Source organism: Heliconius melpomene, chromosome 7 (assembly GCF_056956725.1).
Source record: "Heliconius melpomene rosina isolate 202511_hmr_F chromosome 7, ASM5695672v1, whole genome shotgun sequence".
Lineage (NCBI taxonomy): Eukaryota > Metazoa > Arthropoda > Insecta > Lepidoptera > Nymphalidae > Heliconius > Heliconius melpomene.
This window is the reverse complement of record NC_140395.1, coordinates 1,064,900-1,074,814: the sequence shown is the minus strand read 5'-3', so window position 1 is coordinate 1,074,814 and position 9,915 is coordinate 1,064,900.

Sequence of the window (9,915 nt, the reverse complement as noted above, 5' to 3'; positions counted from 1 at the left end):
TTTTCCCCGAATTCTTACTGCTTGACGGATTGCGTATGAAGTTCAGGACCTCAATGCTGCTCTTTTCAATAATACACTTTCCCGAGCAGGAATCGACACCACAAACCTGTCGTTTACAGTCACGTTTGTGCCTCTTCGCCACGACGGCCTCTACTCAAAAGATTTTTGACTAAAGTTCATTATTCGACACAAATTGATGCCACTTTCGATTGAATCATCTTAGTCCTACAGATGACAAACATCAAACGTTATTCGACCCTACTGAATCCTTTATAACCTTTGACAGTGACAAAATAGTAAACAAAGTGGGGAACAAAGAGAGAGTCCTTTGCATTTTGACATAAATCATATAAAATTCCATTTCATTGTTCGCGTACTTATAATAAAAAATGGCCAAGTGCGAGTTGGATTCGAACACTAAACATTTGGCACTAATTTGGAGTTTGTAGTTGACTAATTTATGATTGCAGTCTCATATGCACTCATTTGGTATGAAATGAACTAGCATTTATAACAGTTTTCATCTGTAATATAAATTTCCATTTTTCAGATTTGTACGGGAAAAACCTAAAGATTTTAGTTATATATATTGAAGCAAAATATGGCATCTTTTGATTTAATTGACTTAGAAGTTATTTTGTCTGAGCTACAAGGGCTCCCTTGTACACCTGGATTTTTTATATTTATTTAATTTTATAATGTAAGTTCGATTTCCACTTCATGAAAAGTAATATTTCCATTTGATGGCTCTGGTAACAATGCAAAACGCGGCGAGGTCAGCCACTTAACACATAATATCTCAAAAAGGAGTGTCTCAACACAAGTTTTCCTGTCTACCCTGCAATATGCTTTTTTACCATATTTAAATTTTATTCTTTGTTAGAACGATAAAATAAATCTTGTTAGCGACTTGCTAACAAGATTTATTTTATATAACATGAAAAAAATAATTAAAAACAAATCTATTAGTCCAAAAATATATTTAAAGAATATTTGCAAAATAGAACAATTACCATCCGAGACCCATTAATATGTTCCAACCTCCGATGGGAGCATTTAATTGGTCCCTAAATATTGAATACATACTCGTAGGCGGTTATTATTGTACAATTTGTAGGGCTGGTTACAAAATGGAGATGATTATTCTGAATCCCGTTTAAATTAAACAGCAATTTATTATTGAAGCGCCATTTACTGGCGGTTATTTCATTTTCAGAAGAAGAGGAATAAAGTGGCAACCTTAAAGAATTGTAAATAAACTATCTCAAATAACTAATGGACAAAATTCGGGTTTTTTTCAAATTAAACAAATGTGTAATAGGTAACTTTTTACTTGTGGCTATGTCTCAGTAGTCAAATGGTCAACAATTTTGAGTGTGACTTTTAGTACTTAAGGGAACCTGAACCGAGGGTGACCCAAACCTACTCTGGGTACGTTTAAACGATTAACGCGATATGATGTACTCTATAGTCTTCCTCGTTAAATGGACTAGCAGACACCATAATATACGAGTATATTTCTCAATTCCATTCCAAAAGTTCCTGAAGAGTATTGGTATCAAAACCAAAACCAAATTGCTACAAACTTCGGTATTTCCTACCTTTCTGTGTGGAGTAAGAACGTGAGCTATCCTGACACGAGAAACACAAAGGATTAAAGCACCATGTCCATCGTTTTTTCATATTTTGATCACACACTGTCAACAATGCAGTGATTCAGCACCGCCGCGTGACTTCATATGGAAATAAGTTCAACAAAAACTGAAACATTTTAAACTTTTGAATATAAATCATTGCACTAATAACCTTAGCCTTGCTAACTTTTTCTAAATAACTTTATTATGTAACTAATTTTAATACTTGACATACTGTTTCGTTGAAAGGATTTCTTATAATGAATATTTAGTATAGCGTATAACTGACGGTTGAGGATTCAATTCTAATTAGGGGAGGTTTATTATTAAAGCTACAAAAATATACTAAAATAAACGATCAAGTGCGAGTCGGTCTCGTCCACCGCGGGTTTCGTACTAATTATAGTAGGGATAGTAGGCCAACGGAAGTACAAGTTATAAAGGTTATAAAACTTCAGTTTGCGGGCGTTTGCGCTTATACAGTTATAAATTTCTACTTTTATATTTTTTCTTTTTTATTAGTTCTGCTAGTTCTCACTCACAAATAAAAAAGATTAAATTTACTGTAAAAATTGCAAAGCACTTTTTTTTTCAAATTGTACTAGACTCAATATTTCATACAAATATTTGTAACAATATATGTAATATATTTGTAGTAATTTGAAGATACAGTAAACCTTCTGTTTAGCTTCTCCGTACTCTAATTTCTAGCAATAAATTTTAAATCAGCGTCGTAAAAAGACCGGAGTGTCTCAACACTGTTCTCGCTGCCTACCGTTATATACGGGATAATGCGTGAAGCTGGGATGATTTTCTTTTATTTTACACAGACTACAGTTTGATATATTCATTTGTTCCAGTTCCAGTGGCCGGGATCAGGGCTGGGTGTTTAAATGTCAGCTCGATCGACCGCCTGCAGTTGCAGTTGCGCGGTCCCTGTCCCAGTGATAGGTGAGCTGGTGTTTTTAACTATCGATATAATTTTAATTACATATATTTTATATATGTATTGATTGTACAATTTTATGTTTGAAGCTATAGTGGTGGTGTGGTTCTTGAATGAGGAGTCCCATTCTGGAGTAGTATTTTAGAATATTAGATGTTATTACTTAACACACAGTCCTTGAAAAACACAACGTAAAACGCTAAACGATAGTGTATTGACGACCGTTTCTATAGGTTCATTGTCGTTTCTACACTTTTAATGTGGCACTTTCTAGATGCAAAGCATTTTTCTTAGGTCACTTTCATTTTCAGAATTCAAATTAAGTAAATATGTAAATAAAAGTGTTTTCTCGAGTGATTTTTTTATAATTTGACACAAAAAACATAATGTTTAGTCAAATACAAATATCTCAACGAGTACTTTAATGAATAATTTATTAAATAACATCATTCACATTTAAAATTTCATAAAAAATTACAAACGTTAAATCATGACCTGACCTGACATTTATACATCGATGTATCGATATATTCCTTCGCACATCACTCTATATCCTGATTCCTATTTGCGTCACTATCGTACTTGACCCCCTGATATCTAAGCGGAGTTAAACGGGACATACACGTGAAAACTAACCTTGTTCCTTTATTATTAAAGTTGCAAATTAAATAATTATTATTTAACCTTTACAAGAGTTGATAAAGTGAAATTGTACTTTATTATAATTCCCATTAAGTTAAAAATTGTACAACTTTGACCATTTCTATTGTTAAATTAAAGCAGGATTAGAAAAGCTCGAGTTTACACGTAATTTACGTTTGAAGTAATTGGATTTGGTTGTAACGTGAGATATATTGTTGCCATGTTATTAGAATAAGCTCGTTATTGCTTCCCGTAGGACTGACAACACTGACATTTTATATTAATTGATGATTCGGAGGAACTTATAAAAGTCAGCGCTAATTAAGATAATTCCTTGCTAAGATGCTTTTTTCCTTTTTGTAGGGCAACGTAGGCTAGGGAACCTATTGCTAAGACATTCTGTTCCACAATTTCCACCCAATTTTCCAGACATTGTACGTTGAATGGCGGAAATCAATACAGCGCCCAACAAATGGACTTTTCTACGGTCAGTGCCCAACGTTGGGCACAGATCGCGAAAGAAGGGCAGTTCCTTTTTTCACTGTGTATGGAATGGCGGAACACAACACCAATGAACCTCGACAGCCTATCCCAGACTATTTTTACCAATACAAATATGATTTCAAACAATGATACACTGTAAAATAATATGAATGCTATACAAAGTCATTAGCAAAACTAAATATTTCATAAAGTAATTAATTTTACACGAGTTAAGTAATATCGCCTGTTAGAATATTCATAGCAATTTGGTACGGCCGCTTAATTGCATTGCTAATGCATATACCTAATATATTCATTTACACTAAAGTGGCACAGTTTACATAACTGTAGTAATATGGTAAACGCAAATATTGTGGATTCGATTTCCACTCGGGACAAATTGTAATGGAAACGAGAATTTAATGAAAACTAAAAAAAGTTTTGTTTTATACAAATAAAGAGATCTAAAGCTGTTTAATAATATTACCTTCCTTTAATATGATTGATCTTTAAGTGTGATTATCTTCTGACATGCATGAGGCTGATCTAATGTCAGTCGGGGTGCAGGGGCAAAAAGTGTGACTGTAAACGCAACAGGTTGTAAGTTCGATTCCAACTCGAGGAAATTAAAGTTATAATTTTTATTTCCTTCGCTCTATTGTCGAGGGAAAGTGCAGTATTGAGTTCTACCACTCGACACCCTTTGTGTAAAGTGGGAAACGGAGTGTCTTAACACTAAGTTCCCTCTGCCTACCCTGATATATGCGGGATACAGCGTAAAGCTGATTTATTTTATTTATATATACATTATACTTTAATAGAGTTAGACCATGTACAAATGGCTTAACCAGTAAATAACACAATAATGGCCCCCAATAATGATTACAAGAACATCTCCGTCTAATATATCAATTAATTACCTACATCTCATTGCACGTGTAGGGTAAACGGGGTTATTATATGTTTTAATTACTTTTTTAGATTCTCGTTGTATTCCACACGTAGCAAGTTAGTGCTAAGACACTCCGTTCGCCGCTTTGGATTTCTAGAAGCATTCTGTGTTGAGTGGCAAAACTCATCACGGATCTTTACCTCGTTACTAGGGCATTCAAATGAAAATATAAAGTATTTAATTACCTCAAGTGCATTTCCTCATGCAGCGATGATGTCTTTCTAATAATTTTAAAATATAGAAAGATAGCTACGAATTCAGAGAGAGAAAGATGTCCAAATTCGAAATATTGCATGTTGAGTTGCAAAGATAAGCACTGCCAATAATGATATAATTATTATTGGCAATTTTTAAATTTAACTCCTACAATTGTACATCCATGAATTATCCAACTATATAAGTGGGCAAGGGCTACCGTGTCAAGTACAGGCACGGTTAAAGACGCAAGTACCCAGACGAAAACTCCGCTTTGCAACGTGGAATATTGGCTCTCTAACCGGACGATGCAGGGAACTCGCAGATGTACTCATGAGACGTCGGGTCCAGTGTGCTTTCCTCCAGGAAACTCGCTGGAAGGGCAATAAGTCCCGTAACATCGGACAGGATTACCGGCTTATATACACTGGGTCACCTTCGGGTAGAAACGGTGTAGCGGTAGTGCTTTCTAAAGAGCTTCAGAATGGGCTCCTTGAAGTTGACCGTCGCTCCGACCGCTTGATGCGAGTGAGGGTACTGATTGAGGGCGTTATCACAAACTTAATCAGTGCCTATGCTCCCCAGGCGGGATGTAGCGCGGCCGAAAAGGAGACATTCTGGGAGCAGTATGAAGGGGTGCAACTTGCTGTGCCGTCTACCGAAGTGGTCGTCGGTAAGGCTGCTGAGCCGTATGAACGTGTTCACGGGGGTTTTGGGCACGGTCTTCGCAATGCAGAGGGAGAAAACATTCTGAGAACCTGTATTGCGTCTGATCTGGCCGTCGTGAATACGTTCTTCCAAAAGAATTCTCAGCACCTTATCACGTATAAGAGCGGGTCCCACTCAACTCAAATAGACTACTTATTGACCAGACGGTGTCTACGGGCAGGGTAACTAACTGTAAGGTCATTCCAGGCGAAAGCCTAACGGCCCAACATCGTCTTCTTGTCATGGACTTTAACGTCACTCCGAAGAAGAAAGTAGCCGAGAAACGTAGGCCTCGGATCAAGTGGTGGTTGCTGAATGGACCGATGCAGACCGACTTCCTGGCAGAGGTGAAAAGTCACGATATTTCGACGAACACCGAGACTGCTCAGGATGCTTGGGATCGGGCTCAGTCGGCAATCATTGCGGCGGGCAGGCGAGTTCTTGGCCTTTCTAGGGGAGGACGTGTCATCGACAAGGAGACATGGTGGTGGAATGACGAGGTGCAGGAGGTGACTCGTGAAAAGAAGGCTGCCTTTAAGAAGTGGCAGGAATCCAACTCTCCTGAAGACAGACTGGAGTACACAGTAGCTAAACGTGCCTGTAAAAGAGCTGTAGCCAGAGCCCGCAGTGAAAGTTTGTCACCATTGTATGATAAACTTGAAACTGTGGAGGGGCAGAAGCTCATTTACAAACTGGCACGTTCCCGGGATAAAGTGACGCAAGATATCGCAAAATGTCTTTGCGTCAAAGATTCCCAGGGCACGCTGCTCTGTAGTCATGCCTCTGTGAAGGAGAGGAGGAGAAGCTACTTCCAGGAGTTGCTGAATACTCAGCACCCATGCAGTCTTCATCACGACCCACCGCCTAACCTCGGACTTATTACCCCGATAACCCTTGACGAAACACGTAATTGCCTTCGACGCATGAAGAACGGAAAAGCGGTGGGACCTGACGACATTCCGATCGAAGCGTGGAAATCGTTGGGCTATCTTGGTGTGCTCATGCTTACTGACCTTTTTAACCATATCTTGAACACTGGTAAGATGCCGCATCAGTGGCGGCTTAGCTTCATTACCCCTATTTACAAAGGAAGGGGCAGTGTTCAAGATTGTGGTAGTTATAGGGGCATTAAGCTTATGAGTCATACCATGAAGCTCTTCGAGCGCATGATTGACCTCAGGCTCCGCCGAGAGTGTACTATCTCTGAGTCTCAATATGGATTTCAGCCAGGATCGGGCACCATGGACGCCATTTTCGCCCTCAGAACTTTGATGGAGGCATACAGGGAAAAAAGGAGAGCTCTGCATGTGGCCTTTTTAGATCTGCAGAAGGCCTTTGACTGTGTGCCTCGTCAGTGTATCTGGTGGGCATTGCGATCCAAAGGGATCCCTGAGGCCTATATTGAGATTATCAGAGACATGTACCACGATTCCGCTTCTATGGTTAGGACTGCTGTTGGCGACACTAGACCCTTCCCGATTACAGTGGGGGTTCACCAGGGCTCGGCTCTTAGTCCGTTTTTATTCAATGTAGTGCTCGATACTGTCTCGGCTCACATCCAGGACCAGCCTCCATGGCTGATGATGTATGCCGACGACATAGCACTCATTGCCGAGAACCGACTGACGCTGGAGCGTAAAGTGAACCTCTGGAAGGGTACGCTTGAGAACGGCGGTCTTAAACTAAATGTGTCGAAGACAGAGTACATGGCCTGCGGGAGCCGGGACTCGAGCACCATCCTTATAGGTCCTGAGCCAGCCGTTAAGTCGGAGAAGTTCAGGTACCTTGGATCCGTTATGCACGAGTCTGGAGGCATCGATCACGATGTCCAAGGGCGGATAAGCGCTGCCTGGGCCAAATGGCGGGAGGTCACTGGTGTGGTCTGCGACCGCAGAATACCGCCCAAGCTCAAGGGGCTGATATACAAGAGCATCATCCGACCGGTTCTTTTATACGGCAGCGAATGTTGGCCGGCACTATCTCGGCACACTCAGGAGCTTCACGTCACGGAAATGAAGATGCTGAGGTGGATGTGCGGCGTAACGCGGTCTGACCGCATACGCAACACATTCATTTGAGGTAGTCTTGGGGTCCGTGACGTAGCGGATAAGCTCCAAGAGCGTCGTCTGAGATGGTTTGGCCACGTTACGCGCTGGCCTAAGAACTATGTCGGATGCAAGTGCCTTGCTATATCAGTTCCTGGAGTGAGACCTCCTGGACGCCCAAGGAAGCGCTGGCTGGATGTCGTGATGCCTGCATGAGAGCCAATGGTCTAACCACCGAGGACGCAAAAGACCGTGCAAAGTGGAGTAGGTTGAGTAGGAGGGCAGACCCTGGCAATAGCCGGGATTAATGCCAGGAGGAAGAAGAATTATCCAACTATATAAATGTATAGCTACAATATAAAAACTTTATAAATAGACCTTTTACATTTTTTGTCATGAAAATTCATGCGCCAACAAACCATATGTCAATAATCGACGCATTTACCTTACAGTATGATGAAACAGATCCATCCTAAAAACCAGTCCCGGTCATTGCACTGACCAAAAGTCGCTCTGACACCAACACGGAGAGACGTCAATATATTACCGTTATATTAATCCTGTTTTTAACTGCGTGTCTTCAGCTTTCAAGATGAAGGCTTGATAAAGCTTTCAAATGTTTCAACTCACAATAATTATTATAGCAATTGGTAAAACGAATAAAATCTGAGTTTAAAATGACACCAACGTGATAGTTCGTCATTCGCAATCATTGCCCACAGAAGAAATCGAACTGACTATCATCAAAGTCATTGGCTATTCCTTATTTATGCTTAAAATACAATTTTAATCTCAGGTTTGAATATTTGGTGGATGAAGGCGGTCGTGGCGCTGAGGCACAAGCGAGCGACTGTTAACGCAACGACTGTGGATTCGCTTCCCAGGCAGTGAAATATTTTTGTTTTCTTATTCTAGTATCGAGGCAAAGTGAAAGTTACAGTGTAAACATGAAAAGAAAGAAAAGAGCTCGCTCAAAATGAAAAACGTTTAAATTGAATTATTTCCGCGAGAGAAAAACGAACCAGCAACCATCGCGTTTATAGTCCACATGCAGAGCGACTGCGCCATAACGATCTAATATTTGCATAATATGCTAAACTTAATTATGCTTAAGCATCGTTTCCGTGTTCCACGAGATGAAAATATCTTATTATTCTTAAGTACGAGTATGTTATTCTTGATCTTTGTTTTCACATTAAATGTTTACTTTAGTGCTTGAAGAGCGCACGCTACTTAGAAACTTAGAATGTATCTACAGATACAAATAATATGTTTTTAACTTCACAAGGTATACCGCATGTACCAGAGTGAATCTAGTGTTAAAACACTACGGTCCCCACTGGTTGACCAATTGCCGAGGAATTGACGAGTAATTTGATACTTGTTCTCTGATATCTGAAATATGACTAATGAAGCTTAAAGCTAAAAAAATATTTTCATTTGACATCGCGGACAAAAGCGCAGGTAATTCAGTATTTAATTAGCAGACATGCTCGTGTAGAGGACGCCGTGGCGCAGCAGAACATGGGACTACGATTGTGAGTTCGATTCATAATTTCAACACTAGGATCCCAGGTTCCCTCTGCTTATAATTATAGCTTGCTATGTGCAGGATACAGGTGATGCTAAAAAGTACTCTGTTTTTAATGTTTTCTTATTTCAAATGTATGATAGAGATTGGATCCTAAGGTAATATAACTCGTGTAGAGCTAGAGTAATTTGTGTAAGCAGAGTAAATGAGACAGGAAATTACATCCAGCGGAAATGAAAACGGATATCAAATAGAAAACTAACTTATATTTTTTTTCTTTTGAATAAGCAAAATCAAATCAAATCAGCTTCACGCTGTATCCCGCACTCAGCAGGGTAGGAACCTAGTGTTAAGACACTCCGTTCCCCATACAGACACTGCCGTTTCCAACTTTTCGCCCAATTCTTAAGGCATTGCGTGTTGAGCGGCGTAACTCAACGCCGCATGTTAATGCATACTTTACATAATATTATGTTTACCAACTAAAAATGTAGGTAATTTTGCTACCATATTTCAATTCAATTGGTCGTGTACTTCGGCTGTGAGAGACTGAAAGACAGACACGTGATTGACTCTTAAAGGTTTTTATCTTTGTTTTTTACGGTTAAATTATGTAATTTATTTTGGCTTAAGCCTTCCTCTATAAATGGACCATCGAATAATAATTAGCAATTTCGTAGTTTCTGAGATAAGCGCGTTCAACCAAACAAACTGTTCAACTTTGTAACATAGAACACAGATATTTACCCTAGTTTTATTGCTTCGTTGTTACCTTATTC